Here is a 16,901-nt window from a genome sequence, read left to right as displayed (position 1 = left end):
AGAACGTCAACAAAGAGAAAATATAAATAGTACCAAATGGAAGTCACAAAGCTGGAGAATACAATAACTGAGCTGAGAAGTATAGTAAAGGGTTCAACAGCAGAGTAGATGAAGCAGGACAAAGGATCAGTGACCTCAAAGACCCTGGAACTCACCCAGAGCAGTAAAAAGAAAAAAGGATGAAAAAAAAGTGATGAAAGCTTAAAGGACTACTAGGACAACATCAAGCTGACTAATGTTCACACTATAGGGCTCCCAGGAGAAAAGAGAGAAAGGGTCAGAAAGAAATAATTACTGAAAATTTCTCTAACTCGGACGGAAAAAAAAAAAACCCACATATAGATCTAGGAAGACCAGAGGGTTCCAAATGAAATACACCCAAGGAGACTCACACCAAGACACATTATAATTAATAAGTTGAAAATTAAAGATAAAGAGAATGCTGCAAGAAGGAAGGAAAAAAAAACTTGTTACATACAAGTGAACACACATAAAACTATCAGATTTCTTCAGTAGAAACTCTGTAGGCCAGAAGAGAATGGCATGATTTATACAAAGTGCTAGAAGAAAAAAAACTTTAACCAAGAATATTCTACCTGGCAAAGTAAATGTTAGGAATTGAAGGGGAGATAGAATTTTCCAAACCAGCAAAAGGTAGAAGAGTTCATCATCACCTAACCAACCTTACCAAAAACGTTAAAGGAACTTCTTTATGTGAAAAGAAAGGGCACTAATTAGTAACAAGAAAATATATAAAAGTATATGGTAAAGGTAAATATATAATAAGGCAGTGGATTAATCACTTAAAAAGCCAATATGAATGTTAAAAATAAATATTTTTATAATTATTAGTATAAATAATTATTAATATAAATATTAATGAGTAATAACAATTGCAATGATTAAAAGATACACAACATAAAAAAGATGAAAGATGTGACATCAAAAACATAAAACATGGGGATAGAGTAAAAATGTGGAGCTTTAGAATGTGTTCGAACTTAATTTATCAACTTAAGATAGACTGTTATCAATCTACATTGTCATATGTAAGTCTCATGGTAACCACAAAGCAAAAACCTACAGTGTATACACGAAAGATGAGCAAGAAATCTAAGCATACCACTAACGAAAGTCCTCAAACCACAAAGGGAGAGAGAAAGAGGAGGATAAAGGAAAAGGGGAAACTATCGAACACTGAGAAAACCATGAACAAAATGGCAACAAATACTAATCAATAATTTCTTAAATGTAAATGGGGAAAATTCTCTAATCAGAAGACATGGAATGGCTGAATGAATGAGAAAACAACACTCACCTACACGCTACCTACAAGAGACTGATCTTCAGAGTTAAGGACACACTGACTGAAACTGAAGTGTTGGAAAAAGATACTCCATGCAAATGAAAACCAAAAGAAAGCTGGATAGCTATATTTACATCAGACAAAATAGACTATAAAACAAAGATTATAATAAGAGACACAGAAAGCACTACGTAATGATAAAGGGGCCAATCCAATAAGAGGATATAACATTTGTAAATATTTATGTACCCAACATAGGAGCATCTACATATATAAAGCAAATATTAACAGACCTAAAGGGAGAAACAGACAGTAATACAATAGTAGTAAGGGACTTTAATACCCCACTTCTACCAACAGATAGATTATTCAAACAGAAAATCAATAAGGAAATATTGGCCTTAAATGACACATTACACCAGCTGGACTTAACTGATATATAAGAACGTTCCACTCAAAAGCAGCAGAATATATATTTTTCTCAAGTGTGAATAGAACATTCTCCAGGATAGATCATATGCTAAGTCAGAAAACAAGTCTTAACAAATTAAAGAATATTGAAATCATATCAAGGATCGTTTCTGATCACAATGGTATAAAACTAGAAATTACAAAAAGAAAATTGGAAAATTCACAAATATATTTTTATAGAGATTAAACAACATGCTACTGGTCAGAGACGAAGAGAGAAATCAAAAAATACCTTGAGAGAAATGAAAACGGAAACACAACCCAAAGTTACGGGATGCAGCTAAAGCAGTTCTAAGAGGAAAGTTCACAGAGATAAATGCCTACCTCAAGAAACGAGAAAAATCTCAGATGAACAACCTAACATCACCTCTCAAGGAACCAGAAAAACATGAACAAATGAAGCTCAAAGTTAGTAGAAGGAAGGAAATTACAAAGACCGAAGAGGAAATGAAATGAAAAGACAACAGAAAAGATCAATGAATATAAGAGCTGATTCTCTGGAAAGATAAATTTTGCACAGTGAAGAAAACCATGAACAAAATAAAAAAGCAATCTACTGAATGGGAGAGAATATTTACAAATCAGATATATGATAAGGAGTCAATATCCAAAATATATAAGAACTTCTACAACTTAATAGCAACCCCCCCCCAAACAATCCCATTAAGAAATGGGCAGGATATCTGAATAGACTTTTTTTTTTTTTCCAGAGAAGACATAGAGATTGCCAGTAGGTACTTAAAAAGATGCTTAACATCCCTGATCAGGGAAATGCAAATCAAAACCACAATGAGATATCACCTCATAACTGTCAGAAGGACTATTACCAAAAAGACAAGAAATAAACAATGTTAATGCGATATGGGAACCCTTGTGAGCTGTTACATGAAAATGTAAATTGGTGCAGTCGTTATAGAAAACAAAACAGAGGTTCCACAATAAATTAAAAACAGAACAACTGTATGATCCAGCAATTCCACTTCTGAGTTTCTATGTGAAGGTCACGAAAACATTAACTCAAAAAGATATACAAGGACCCTCGTGCTCATCGTACCATTATTTACAATAGCAAAGATAGGGAAGCATCTAAACGTCCACTGATGGGTGGTTAAGGAAATGTGGTACACATATACAACGAATACACACACACACACATCCAGCCATAAGAAAAAGAACTCCTGCCATTTGTGACAACATGGATGGACCTTGAGAGCGTTATGCTAAGTGAAATATGCAGACAGAGAAAGGCAGATACCATATGATCTCACTTATACATGTCATCTAAAGAAAAGAAAGAAAGAAAAGGAAAGAAAGCAAACGAGCTCCGAACTCAGACACAGAGAACAACAGAATGATGGCAGACAAAGGTGTGGGGTGGAGTTTGGGGAAATGGGTGAAGGTGATGGTCAAAGGTACATACTTCCAGTTATAAAATAAATCGTGGGGATATAACGTACGTCATGGTGACTACAGTAAATAATACGCATTGCATATCTGAGAGCTGCTAATAGAGCTTAGAAGATCTCATCACAAGAAAATAATTGTGACTATGTATGGTGACAGACATTAATAAACTTATTGTGACCATTTTACAATATATACACAAATAATGAATCATTATGATGTACACCTGAAAATGATATTATATGTCAATTATACCCAAGTGAAAAAGTTTTTTTTCGAAGTTTGCATTTTGGAAAGTTCTTTTTATTACTGACATAGCAGCAACTTTCTCTCTTTTCTGACTTTCTCATAGAAAACGTCTAATAACTTAAGTATTACATTGTTTCTTAATGATATCGTCAACATCATGTATGTTCAAGAAGAAACAACAGCTCTGTAAATGCGGGATTAGTGTCACAGATGATTCACAAAAGAAATGTTCTAATTGTGCTGAATTATTGGAATTCTATCTTCAAAATCAGTTTTTGAACAGTGGCATCTCTGAATCGTGGACTCGTCACCTCCTCTAATGGTTGTTCCACTTGCCATGTCAACCCCTAGACCACAGCCGTCTTTTGGAAAATAATTTAGTCAACCTCCGTGTGAGGCTGTACTTTCTAGAGAAGTGGCTTCCACAGCTCATTCTAACACCTGTTCACTTGGTCGACCAGTGAAACGGTCCGTCACGTACTGGCTACAATTGTTGAGGGTTTGCCATGTGTTAGGGGCTGTACTTAGATTCGTCACATCCACCTCTTGCTGGCTGTGTGGGTCTCGGGTAGTCATTTAAGATCCCAGAGCCTTGGGGTGCCTGGGTGGCACAGCGGTTGAGCGTCTGCCTTCGGCTCAGGGCGTGATCCCGGCGTTATGGGATCGAGCCCCACATCAGGCTCTTCTGCTAGGAGCCTGCTTCTTCCTCTCCCACTCCCCCTGCTTGTGTTCCCTCTCTCGCTGTCTCTATCTCTGTTGAATAAATAAATAAAATCTTAAAAAAAAAAAAAAAGATCCCAGAGCCTTAATTTCTGCATCGGCTCACCTGGCCGTTTAGTGTAGGAATAACTCAGTTAACATGCGGTCAATGCCCGACAAGTACGTATTCTCTCTCATCTTCTCCTGTGCCACATGACAGCAGGGTAAGTTGAAAATTTTCATGGCCAGAAGGCTCTGGAAAATCTAAAGAAGAGCTTACATTAGGTGCAAAAACAGACTTGAACAGCAAAACCTGTTAGCTGTACTTCTGTATTTATTTTATTAGGGAGGTGGAGTGAAGTTGGAAACCTAGCTTCTTTTACTTCTCATTTCAGTGGGCCACTCATTTTGGAGATAAGAACAGGAGTAGCTTAGCCAGGAGTGGCTCTGTGTGACATTCCACAGGCGCCTGGTGACGAGCAAGTACAAGACCATCTGATTTCTCAATTCCCCAATGTCCCAAACTGGGCAAGTTCCATCTCCAATAAATAACTTTTGGTAAGACTACTCTTCCCACAGGGCTTCGCCTTAAGAGCTCCTCCTCCTGAGTGGAGTGATTGGTGATGAGACTTTTAAAAAAGACTATGTCTAGATGCTACAACGGATCTCGGAATGCATTTGTGCCAGGGTCCCAGAAATACACGATACATTTCCAAGGACACTCTCCTTTCACAAGCTATTGAAACTCTGTCTTCTACATTTCCTCTTCTACTACTTCTGCTACTCCACACTCCTGCCACCACCTCGACCGCTTCCTTCATTTCAACAGAACACACACACACACACACACGCTTGTGCATATATGTCTCTGTATATGGTATCTGTGGTTTAAATGTGTATACATACATGTGTGTCTATACATAGATACATATATATGCATATGCATATGCGTGTGTGTGTGTGTGTGTGTGTGTGTGTGTAAGCTCAACCTTACTAGTATGTGTTTCCCGACCTTACTAATTCTTTGATTTCAACAACCACCGCAACAAACAACAAACACGATGCCTCCAACATCACTCTGGGCACTAGGTATTTCTTTGTTTTTAATCCATGATTATACAACCCCGTTCTTCCTATAAAGGGCCACAAAACTATGTTGACTGTGATGATTAATTTTACGTGTTAACTTGACTGGCCACAGGGTGTGCAAATTAAATGTTATTTCTTTCCCTTTTTTAAAAAAATTTATTTTAGAGAGAGAGTGAGTGAGCACACACAAGCAGGGGGAGGGGCAGATGGAGAGGAAGAGAAAGAGAATCCTGGAGCTGACTCCCCGCTGAGCACAGCGCCTGAGGCGGGGCTCGATCTCACAACCCTGAGCTGAATCAAGAGTTGGCCGCCCAACCAACTGAGCCACCAGGCGCCCCTGACGCGTGATTTGCTGAAAGCACTCTGACTGCTAAAGCAGCTTCTTGCTTAACCACTGGCAACTTCTGCAGCCTAAAACAAAATAACCTTAAACCCTCATTTTCATCAGTAAGGTCAACTTGTAAAATATCTGCATTTCAAATTGTAGGGTGTCTCTTTGAGGTGCCCATAATATCCAACCCCCTCTGTTTCACAGAAGAGGAGAGCAGGTCACCCTCGGAGCTAGAGCAGGCTTTAAGCAGGAGCCCTGCCTGCTGCCTCCCGCCTGCCTAGAGCACCAGACCTCGTTACAGACAAACCCCGCTCCTACCAACGAACCACAGAGGGCCGCCATTTATCAAATGTTGACAACACTGCCAGGCACTCTGCAGAATTACAGATATTCATCTCAATCCTCACAGCAACCCTAGGAGGTGGGATTTATTGATTTCACCATCTCCCATGTGAGGAAATGGGAGGCCCAGAGATATTAAATTACTTTTCTAAGATCACACAGCTCGTGTGTAGAGCTTGAAATAGGAATCTGAGGTCATCTGACCCGCAGTCTATGCTCTTAACCCTTTACAACGTATTCCCTGGATCTTCTAATTTTCAAGTGTCGCAAAAGCATTCCATTTAAGCAAACTTCAATTACGCAGCTGGTAAGAGGTGGTAGATCCTCTCCCGGCTTTCAAAGAATTGATAATTTAGACAGGAAGGCGAGGAACGCCCAAGAATCTGGGAAATAGCAGAAACAGGCTGTAGACAATCCCATAATCATATACAGTTAGTATACAAAGTACCTTCTAAGTCCATACTATAATTCAGCCAACACTTAATGAACTAGTCCGTGCTACACTGCCCCCCACACACCCTGCTGCTATCCATTCTAAACATGGCAGATTACGGTTCCGGAACACACCAGGATGCTTCCTGCCGCCATGTCTCCCTATATGTGGCTCTTCTGCTTGTCAGATCCTTACCACCAAGGGCCTCTTCACAAACTCTGACCTTTTCTTTAAAATACAAATTAAGTGTCATTCTCTTTGCTCCTTCTATAATCTATTCTCTATAAAGCGGTCAACATGATCTTTTAAAAAGAGGATTTGAACCTTGTCACAATCCTGCTTAAGACTCTTCTGAGGCTTCCTAGGATTCTCTTTTCTTTTCAATTAGCAGGCTCCACACCCAGCATGGAGCCCAGTGCAGGACTCCATCTCATGACCCTGAGATCAAGACCTGAGCTGAAATCAAGAGTCGGGCGCTTAAACGACTGAGCCACCCAGGCGCCCCTTTCCTATGATTCTTAATGAAATCAGCAACATCGACAAAACCATCAAGTGCTTCCCCTTTATTATCTCCCTTCCAGCTACCTCTCCAAACTCCTGTCCAACGATTCTCCTCCTCCCCCATGACACTGACTGCACTGGCCTCCTCCCTGTCTTGCAAGGATGTCACTCTCTCCCCCACCTCGAGGACCTTGCAAAGGCTCTTCCCGCCACCTGTAATGCCTCTGGATGGCCAGCTCTCTCTCAACCATCAGGTCTCCCCTTGCAGGTTGCCTCCAAGAAAGTCCTACTACTTCCTTTTCCAAATAGCCCTCTTCCCCACCAGCTCTATCTATATAACCTTTTGCTTTATACCATTCTTAGTAGTTGTCCTCCTCTTTAAATCATTTCATTACTTTTTATTACTTTAATTTTTTCTCTTTTGCTCTGCGATCTTGTAGACCACTCACTGCTGGGTCCCCCATAACAAATACAACGCCTGGCACATTATAGGCTCCCGATTGTCTGGATCCTCCTCTGATGTTCACAGTGATACTGAAAACTCCTACAGACAGACAGACAGATGATGTCTCATCGTGAACATTTTCACTGAGCTCCTCCTCCGTGCCAAGCACTGTTCTAGAATATAAAAGCAAATAATAGCCAAGGTCCCTGAACTCAAGACTCTCATGGTGTAGAATAACAAAGAAAATAAGCCAGAATAATTATTATTTGAAGCATTAGTAAGTACTGACAGAAGAACTAAGCAGGCCTCTGCACGGACCAGATGGTACCTTGGGGCAGGAGACACAGGTGAGGTTGGGGAAGTGGACATGGAAGCATTTATATCGCCTTACATTTTATTATTCGCTTCTCTGTCCTTCTTCCCAACTAAAATGTATACTCACCAGGGCAGAGACTTGTTTTGTTTTCTGTTGCATTATCAGCATCTAGAACCTCGTCCGCACATAGCTGGGGCTCAATAAACATTCCTTGACTAACCGACAGACTGAACGAATCCCGCATGATGAAAGTGAGCCATCAGCTAAAGACCTGGGAGGAGATCACTCCGCACACAGGAGGAAGCAAACATTTGTACTTGGTAAGAACGTGTTTGCTCTGTTTGAGGAAAGGCCATAATCCAGTCAGGGGGCCGCAGACAGTGAACAAGAGAGAGTACAGAGTAGCTAGAACACGTAGGGGTAAGGAGTTTGGGTTTCTGGATTTTATTCTAAATGTAAAATGGAGGCAAAGTGCTCAATGATTAGTTTGATTAAATAACGATCAAATGGGGGATGAAAGAAGTGCCTTCCAGGATGGCAGGACAAGCTTCTTGGCAGTGTTGCTTGGAGCTGAATGCTAGACTAAAAAGAAGAGGACAGAGAAGCTTTCGTGACAGTCTGTGTCTTCACATGGCAAGAGCTCTTCCGTGATACACAAGGGCAAACAAGGACTCTGATTGTCCTAATTATTTAGCTTTAATATTAGAAGGACCAGGTACTGGACATGCAGATCAAGGCGAAACGTACAGAGGACAGAGCCTAGGAACGCTTTCTTTATAGAAAAGTTTATGGAAGGTGGTATCATTTTATCTGTCTATCCTTCTCCCTCAATCTGTCACTCAACCTGTCCATCACTTAGTCATTAAATAATTACTACTTGCATGTGTAATTCCTGGTGGTGAGAAAGGTAAGAAAGACAATCATGGAATTTAGAACCTAACAGATAACCTCCAAAGATCGCTCATGTTGGGAAAATTCTGAGACAGGATAGTATAGTTGAAAACCCTTATAACTATCCAGTCCTGAGTTTACCTCCCAGGTTAGCTCTGCATTATCTTATACTTTAGGGCAAGTCATGAAACATCTCTGAGCCCTTGGTTTCTCATCTTCAAAATGGGAATATTAAATTTTGCCCCCTAAGATGATCATGGGGCTAACAGGAGTCTAACAGATGTAAAGGGCTAAGCAATGCCCAGCACAGAGCCTATTCAAAGATGAGTTTCCATTCAACCTTTCCGAAGAAACCAATGTACAAAAAAAGGCTCCAAGTCTGCAACTTTATTGCCTGATTTCTTCCTAAGTCGTGAATTTTTCCCGGCTTGTCATTTGAATGCCACTAAAGAGAAAAGGTGAGACTCAGATCCCAACACTTTGATACTTTAGCTCCACTCTGGCCAGGCTCCCTCACACAGATCTTTCTGCGACAGAAAAAGAAATCCTAAGACAGGAGAGGTATTCAAGAACACCTGCCTGGCGAATGTCTAGGTTTCATCTGTAGGGCAGGCCATAAGTCTGTGAACCCTTGCCCTCCTTTGTTGGGGGTGAAGGTCCAACCTGAACCCTCAGGAAGGCAGCCTGCAGTGCTGGCTGACAGGTGATGCTCTGGAGCCCTGCTGACCAGGTCGAACTCTGCAAGGGTGATGATCCGGCTGCACCATCTTGGATCCCTTAACCTGACTCCATGGTCCGAGGGTTGGCTAACCACCAACTGCGTGGGGTGCTTGTGGTTGCGAGTTTTACAATGAGAGAGTAGACACTAAGTATAGGGCACAAGCCTTTGTCTATGGTAAGTGTTCAATAAATAGAATCTATAGGTGAATTTCTTTTTAAAGACAGAATCCTTGAAAATATGAAAGAAGACCCCCAAATAAATGTACTGTTCTTGCCACCACTGCTCTTGAAGGGACAGACCAGATGCGGCCTTCCTGTGGTTTCTGAAACCCAATGAAAAAGGGATAATAAGAATTTATTGAAGTGGCTTGAGCTGATGCCACCTGAATATTCTAGGTCTAAAACTTCATAAGGCACAGGCTTAAAAAGTTCCGTCTTCATTCTTGCCCCGTAGGGATTCAGGTTAGCACACGGGATGCGAGGGCCCGCACTCACCTCCCAGATACCATCATGAGGAACCTGTTTTGCTGTTGGTCAATCAGAGCAGGTCTATACCAGTCTTGACTACCTGTATGCAGCCTTTCGCGAAAGAGCACCGTGGCTCCAAACAACTTAAAAACCAGTCCTGAGAGGTTCTGGCCTTACATGCAGAGAAGCACACGGACGTGCTTGTTTTGTCTAAGTAAAAACCAATCTCAAATAGCTTTCAGGAAGGGTCGGTCTTGTATCGGGCACTGATGATGTGCCAAGCACTGCACACGTGCTGATGCCAACAGTGATGGCAACAGCCAATCACCTGGCAATGGGCTTATGCTGCTCTCTTGCCCTCCTGTCCCACTCTCCACAGCTGACCCCGCCATCGCTGCGTTTCCTCCAAAAGATATCTTGAGCCCCTTCATTTTTTTTTTTAAATCTCTATTTCTACCACCTTGTTCATGTCAAGTGATTAAACCTCTTTGCGACATGGCTCCTCATCTAGAAAACTGGATCTCATCTGCCTCTTAGGATTGTCATAAATGGAGTCACACACTTAGAGTGCTTAGAACACCATCAATAGGAGTGCCCACTGCTGTATTTATCGTTACTGTTTTGTCGTGGCAATGGCTTCTGAAGCTGCTTCTACCTGTTTCCACGCTAAGTTTATTATTTACGCAGTCTCCAAAGTGATCTTTACAAAATAAATGTCAGCTCATGTCATTCCCTGGTTTAGAATTCCTGTGGTTTCCCAGCGTATTTAGAGAGCAGCATCTAAATTCCACGGCTCTCAAGACCACCACCACCCCACCAGCGCACTGTGCTGTAGCGGTTGCCCCCGTCCTTTCTGGTTCTCCCCACGTGCAGACACAGATCTCCCTGGCACATCATCAGTGCCCAATACAAGACTGACCCTTCCTGCTGTAGCCGTTCCCTCTGCTGGGATGTCCATGTCCTAGACCTTCTGTGACTGGGTCCTCGTCATGTAGGTCTCAGCCCAAATGTTACCACCTCAGGCCTTTCCCGATCGTCCTGTACTTCCTTTATCCACACCCTCCGTCCCCAGTTACTATCTGAATGCACTTTAAAACATTTTCTTTACAGCACTTAGCACCATTCGAATAAAGATTATTTTGCTTTACCACAGTCGTGTTGTTCTGTTACTCTCAATATTTTACTTGAATGCCTTGGGTAAGGCATCTCTTCCCATTCCCGCAGGATCCCGCCCTCTCTGTGGTCTAACGCAGGTTCCAGACGGAGTCACATAACCCGCCCAGCCCTAGGAGGCATTAGCGTTTTTCACTCGGCGGGGGGTAAAAATACCAAAAACACAAATACAAAAGCATGTTCCAAAATATTAGGTTGAAAGAGATCATCCAGAAGACTCAAAATAGGCTTATGTTATCTTTTAAAGACTAACATTAAGATGAAACATAAAATTAAAAACTTCAGGAGAGAAAATGGCGGACTCCTGAGACCCACCCATGGGCCCTCGTCCGAGAAACACTATACTGTACGAATCTTCTCTCCTGAAATAAGCAGGCTCTCTCTTCCTTAGTGTCTGAGTTGGAGATTTCCTGAGTCAGGACTACCCTCTGACACTTCTTAATGGGAGAAAAGCCATATTTATAGCTAATGAATAAAATACTAGCCGACTCTGCTAAGTACGGACAGAGACCCTGCGCTACTTGCTGCCCTGGGACTAACCTGCTTTGCTCACACGAATAGGGGCTGCTTATTCAAGAGGGATGCCAGCCAGCGTGGTTTGCAGGAAAGAGTGATGACAAAGAATAATCTCCGAAGCGTCGTTTCACTGTTGGGAACTACTGAGATATTTATTCCAGAGGTAACGAGGGATGGAGAGGCCAGGGGTCGAGGACACCAAGACTCACTGAGCATCTTCTCTACACTCCATGCTTTATGCACTTTATCTCATTTAGTCTTCATGACAATCAATGAAGTACTGTTGTGTCCACTTCACAGATGTGTGTATCCAAGACCTAAGCGGTCATAGGTGTAGAGGAGGGGTCTGACTCTATGCGAATCTGACTCCAGACCTGTGCTGGTTGCAGGACCCAATGCTGCTTCTCATATTTAATACAGGATGTGAAGAGGTTCAAAAGTGAAAGAGAAAGAAAAAAAACAAAAGTGAAAGTGGCTACTGTACATGAACTGAGTTTCTAACAAGATGATTAAAAACATATCCATAAAAATACAGCTAAAACATAGACTCCTCTTTTGGGAATAATGGCTGAAAATGATGAAAGTTTTATTTAACAGGCTGTAGCCCTTAGATGTTTTAAGAACTGTCAGGTAAGGGAGGAGTAAAGACCCTGTCTACTCTACCAACGAGCAGATCTTGGACAGATGGCTGGGAGTCTGGGGGCTTTGGTCCCAGCTCAGCTTGGACTTTTGAATAAACAAATGTGTGTGTGCACATATGTGTACAGGCATGTAAGATCCTTTGTCTACTCTGTACCCTGCTATATTCTCAATGTATGTGAGAGGGCTTGGCATATGGTAGACAGTCAATAAATCCATGCGGAAAGCACACTGATGAATTGTTAGACACTACATCTGAAACTGGTGATATGCTACATGTTGGTTAATTGAATTTAAATAAAAAAATATATGTTCAATGAATAAAATCTGCCCCAACAAGGAAAACACATTACTTGCTTAAGCTACCTCATCACTGCTGGCTACAGTCCCAACTCCTCAGCACGGCACCTAATTACCTGTAGGGTCCGACCGCATCTCTTATTCTTCAGGGAACTAGATCCTCCTCAAAGGATTTTTGAAGAGATCAAGGCTCTGAGCATGGACTCCTGCCTTCGGAGGCGGTTATACAAAGGCTAAGCAAGCGTTCTGGAACACTCTTTAGACGCTCTGTACTGCACTCAACACTGTGCGATCATTTTGCATTTCACATCACCACGACTGTAAGCGTTCGGTCTGCTCAGCCTCCCATTTTACGTATGTAGAAACTAAGGTTTGCAGAGGTGAAGGCTGTTATGCAGGCGTTAAGTGGTAGGGCTCAGATGAAAAACCCCAGACTTGTTAATAATGGCCGGGTCCCCTTCCAGTAATGAGACCCAATGTATTCTCTTTCTAATCTAATATCTGCACTGAAGATTAATACCATGAACACGGGAGATGTTCTTTCCAAACAAGCGCCGGTTTCCATGGAAGTTGTATCTATGGCTGCTCAGAATCATGGCATTTACTTGTTAGGACTAACTCATCACGGCAAGTGCGGTCCTAACTCTCAGCACGGCACCCAACTAACATCAGGATCCAACCTCCTCTCCTATTCTTCCACATCAGAATACTTTGCGTCTGTTTCTCCTCCGCTTTATTACTCCTGCCTTGTTTTCAGTCGTGTTCTAACTCTATACTGAACAACTGTTGGTCTGTCCATCATCCATTAGCCAATGATAAGTCAGGAACGTGGTCATTTCTGGGAACAATGCCCTGCCCTCACCTACCATACAGTCTCACAAAAGGGAACAAATAAGTAAACCTATCTAATTCTGACGCATCATGCAGGAGACATCTGAAGATCTTTCCTCCTCCATGAAGCTGCCCCTAAGTATCCCAGATCCTTCTTTGCCTGTTTGGCTTTGTACTCTTACAACATTATGGCCTGTATCATAACTGATGTACAACGAACCTCATTTCTGATGATGGTTAGGTTCTTTTGTTTTTTTTTTTTTTTTTGAAGATTTTATTTATTTATTTGACAGAGACAGCCAGCGAGAGAGGGAACACAAGCAGGGGGAGTGGAAGAGGAAGAAGTAGGCTCCTAGCGGAGGAGCCTGATGCAGGGCTTGATCCCAGAACGCCGGGATCATGCTCTGAGCCGAAGGCAGACGCTTAACGACTGCGCCACCTGGGCGCCCCTGATGATGGTTAGGTCCTACATTGTTGGTGGGAATGCAAGTTGGTACAGCCACTCTGGAAAACAGTGTGGAGGTCCCTTAAAAAGTTAAAAATTGAGCTACCCTATGACCCAGCCATTGCACTACTGGGTGTTTACCCCAACGATACAGACATAGGGAAGAGAAGGGCCATATGCACCCCAATGTTCATAGCAGCATTATCCACAATAGCTAAATCATGGAAGGAGCCGAGATGCCCTTCAACAGATGACTGGATTAAGAAGTTGTGGTCCATATATACAATGGAATATTACTCAGCCATCAAAAAGAATGATTTCTCAACATTTGCTGCAACATGGACAGGACTGGAGGAGGTAATGCTAAGTGAAATAAGTCAAGCAGAGAAAGACAATTATCATATGATTTCTCTCATCTATGGAACATAAGAACTAGGAAGATCGGTAGGGGAAGAAAGGGATAAAGAAGGGGGGTAATCAGAAGGGGGAATGAAGCATGAGAGACTATGGACTCTGAGAAACAAACTGAGGGCCTCAGAGGGGAGGGGGGTGGGGGAATGGGATAGGCTGGTGATGGGTAGTAAGGAGGGCACGTATTGCATGGTGCACTGGGTGTTATACGCAACTAATGAATCATCAAACTTTACATCAGAAACCAGGGATGTACTGTATGGTGACTAACATAATAAAAAACATTAAAAAAAATAAAGTCAGTGTGAAAGGACACAACAATCCACCTGCCCTTCCAAATCCCTTAGGAAGAAGCTGTCCCATTAGAGACTCGCCACTGTTTCCCCAATACTTGCCCATCAGGCAAGTTTGTCCTCCATGTGGAAACAGACTGCTGTCTTTGATTGCCGGAGAAGAAGTCTGCTTAGTTCAGAGCCAAACTGTAGGAAGGACACCTATCTAGTCATACACTACAGTCACAGCACACGCATAGTCATGCTGAGATGCTCACAGAATGAGAGTCCCGAAGGAACCAAGACTGGCTCAGAGCACAGAATTACATTCCCCCTCAAATTGCCACCCTGGGGCCCATGTTCATTGAGTAAACACTGAAAATCATTGCCTTAGTTGTCTAAGTTGTTTGTTCTCTTTCACATAAATGCACATAGAATGTGTCTTCCCTGACCCGCCCCGTGCTGTCATTTAACTCTTCTAAACGGGCAACTAAACTAGGAGTTCCTGGGACACGTGAACCATGCCCAACACCACATGGTCAGTTCCTTGGGGAACTAGATTATTTCATCTAGTCCTTGGCAGACAAGAACCTCCAAGATTTGGTTCCTGTCTTCCTCCACAATAGCATTTTCTCCATTCACACCACCCTTTCCACACCAAGTCTATTTACCTACTTCTAATTTTCGCCCTTGAGACCGGCTTCCTTACACCTCCTGCCTCTGACTCAGCACCGCTGCCCGTGTTACCCAGTGCATGTCTATCCTTAGTACTCACTGCAAAGGTTTCCTTTCCGGATCCCTGCCCTTTTTGAGGTCAAGTTTTGGCATCCTCCCACTCTGCAGCTGGGCCAGTGACTTACTCTGACCAACAGGATGTTAGCAAATGTGTTACAGCACAGTTGAAAAAGTGTTTGTGCAATGGGGATGGTCTTGCTTGTCACTGTGGCTGTCGCTCGTTCCTCGGCTGACTTGCTGCAGGGTGAGACAGCTGGTGCGACGTCAGGTTGCCCCACTCATGCCGGCCGCGGCAATCCTGGATCAGCGGCTGCAGGCTGACCCCCTACACGAGTACCTCTGGTCCAAATCAGCAACTGCCGAGGTAGTCTGCAACATACTAGCAGTACGGCGGAGCTCAGCCCAGAGCAGCAGAACCCACACTCCTGCCGTGCGCTACTGACATTTTGTTGCTTATTATGTAGTATGATTGTAGCAAAACATAGTGGATATATTTTCTATCAAGACTTCACGGGCCCTCCCAAGGAGAGGTGATCCCTCCCGTATTTGTGCAACCTCTAAATCTTGTACTTTCCTCTATTAGAAAACTTAACACACTCTACTATTATAAACATATAGTAAATACTATGATTATTTGTTGTTATGCTAACTTCTTCTAAGGCCGACCTTCTTGAGAAAAGGAACATCTTTGTGAGGGAGGTGATGTGACAAAATTAAAACACTTTGGGCATTCCTGTTAGTACAGCCATTACGGAAAAGAGTATAGAGGTTCATAAGTCAAGCAGAGAAAGACAACTATGATATGATTTCTCTCATCTATGGAACATAAGAACTAGGATGATTGGTAGGGGAAGAAAGGGATAAAGAAAGGGGGGGGTAATCAAAAGGGGGAATGAAGCGTGAGAGACTGTGGACTCTGAGAAACAAACTGAGGGCTTCAGAGGGGAGGTGGGTGGGGGAATGGGATAGGCTGGTGATGGGTAGTAAGGAGGGCACGTATTGCATGGTGCACCGGGTGTTATACGCAACTGATGAATCATCGAACTTTACATCAAAAAATAAATAAAAATTAAAAAAATAATTAAAAATTAAAAAAAAAAGAGGTTCAATTAAGAATTGAATGCCATGCGATCCAGCACTCCTGGGTATGCCTCCAAAGAAAATGAAATTGGCATCTCGAAGAATGACTGCTACCCTCATGCTAACACTGCAGCATTATTCACAACAGCCAAGATACGGAAACGACCCAAGCATCCATCAACAGATGGCTGGATAAAGAAGATGCAAAGTATATATACAATAGAATGTTATTTAGCTACAAGAAAGAAGAAAATCCTGCCACCTGGGACAACATGCTGAACTTGGTAGCATTACGCTAAGTGAGATGAGTCAGACAGAGGAAAACAATTACTACATGGTATCACTTATACATGAAATCTAAAAAACCAAACCTTGTAAAAACAGAGTAAATCGTAGTTACGAGGGGCTGAGGGGTGGGTGCATTGGGGAAATGTTGTTTAAGGGCACAAACTTACAACTAGAAGATAAGTAAGTTCTGGAGATCTAATGTACAGAGAATGATTATGGTAAATATATATATATATAATGTATTATAAATTTTAAAATTGCTAAGAGATTAGATCTTAACTATTCTCAACACAAACAAGAAATGAGAATTATGTGGAGTGATAAAGGTGTTAGCTGACTCTACTGTAGTAATTACACTGCAATCTATAAATGTATGTAACTAACACCTTGTATACCTCAAATTCACACAATCTTATATTTCCATTGTATTCAACAGAAAAAATAGTTTGGGGATACATGGGTTGGAATCATGGTTCTGCAAGTGGCCAGCCTTTCTGAGCCCAAGTGTCTTTAGCTATAAAAGGACAGCAGCAGCAATTTTGTAGC

The 16,901-nt window shown here is 42.3% G+C and overlaps 1 protein-coding gene across 4 annotated transcripts in view; it reads right to left on the bottom strand.

The window, feature by feature from the left end:
- Positions 1-16,901, bottom strand: part of FYB2 (FYN binding protein 2) — a 130,779-nt gene that overhangs the window by 76,235 nt on the left and 37,643 nt on the right. The window lies entirely within an intron of this gene.

The sequence above is a fragment of the Ursus arctos genome, unplaced genomic scaffold (genome assembly GCF_023065955.2).
Source record: "Ursus arctos isolate Adak ecotype North America unplaced genomic scaffold, UrsArc2.0 scaffold_12, whole genome shotgun sequence".
In the NCBI taxonomy this organism is placed as follows: domain Eukaryota; kingdom Metazoa; phylum Chordata; class Mammalia; order Carnivora; family Ursidae; genus Ursus; species Ursus arctos.
This window is presented reverse-complemented; position numbering and strand designations above follow the sequence as displayed.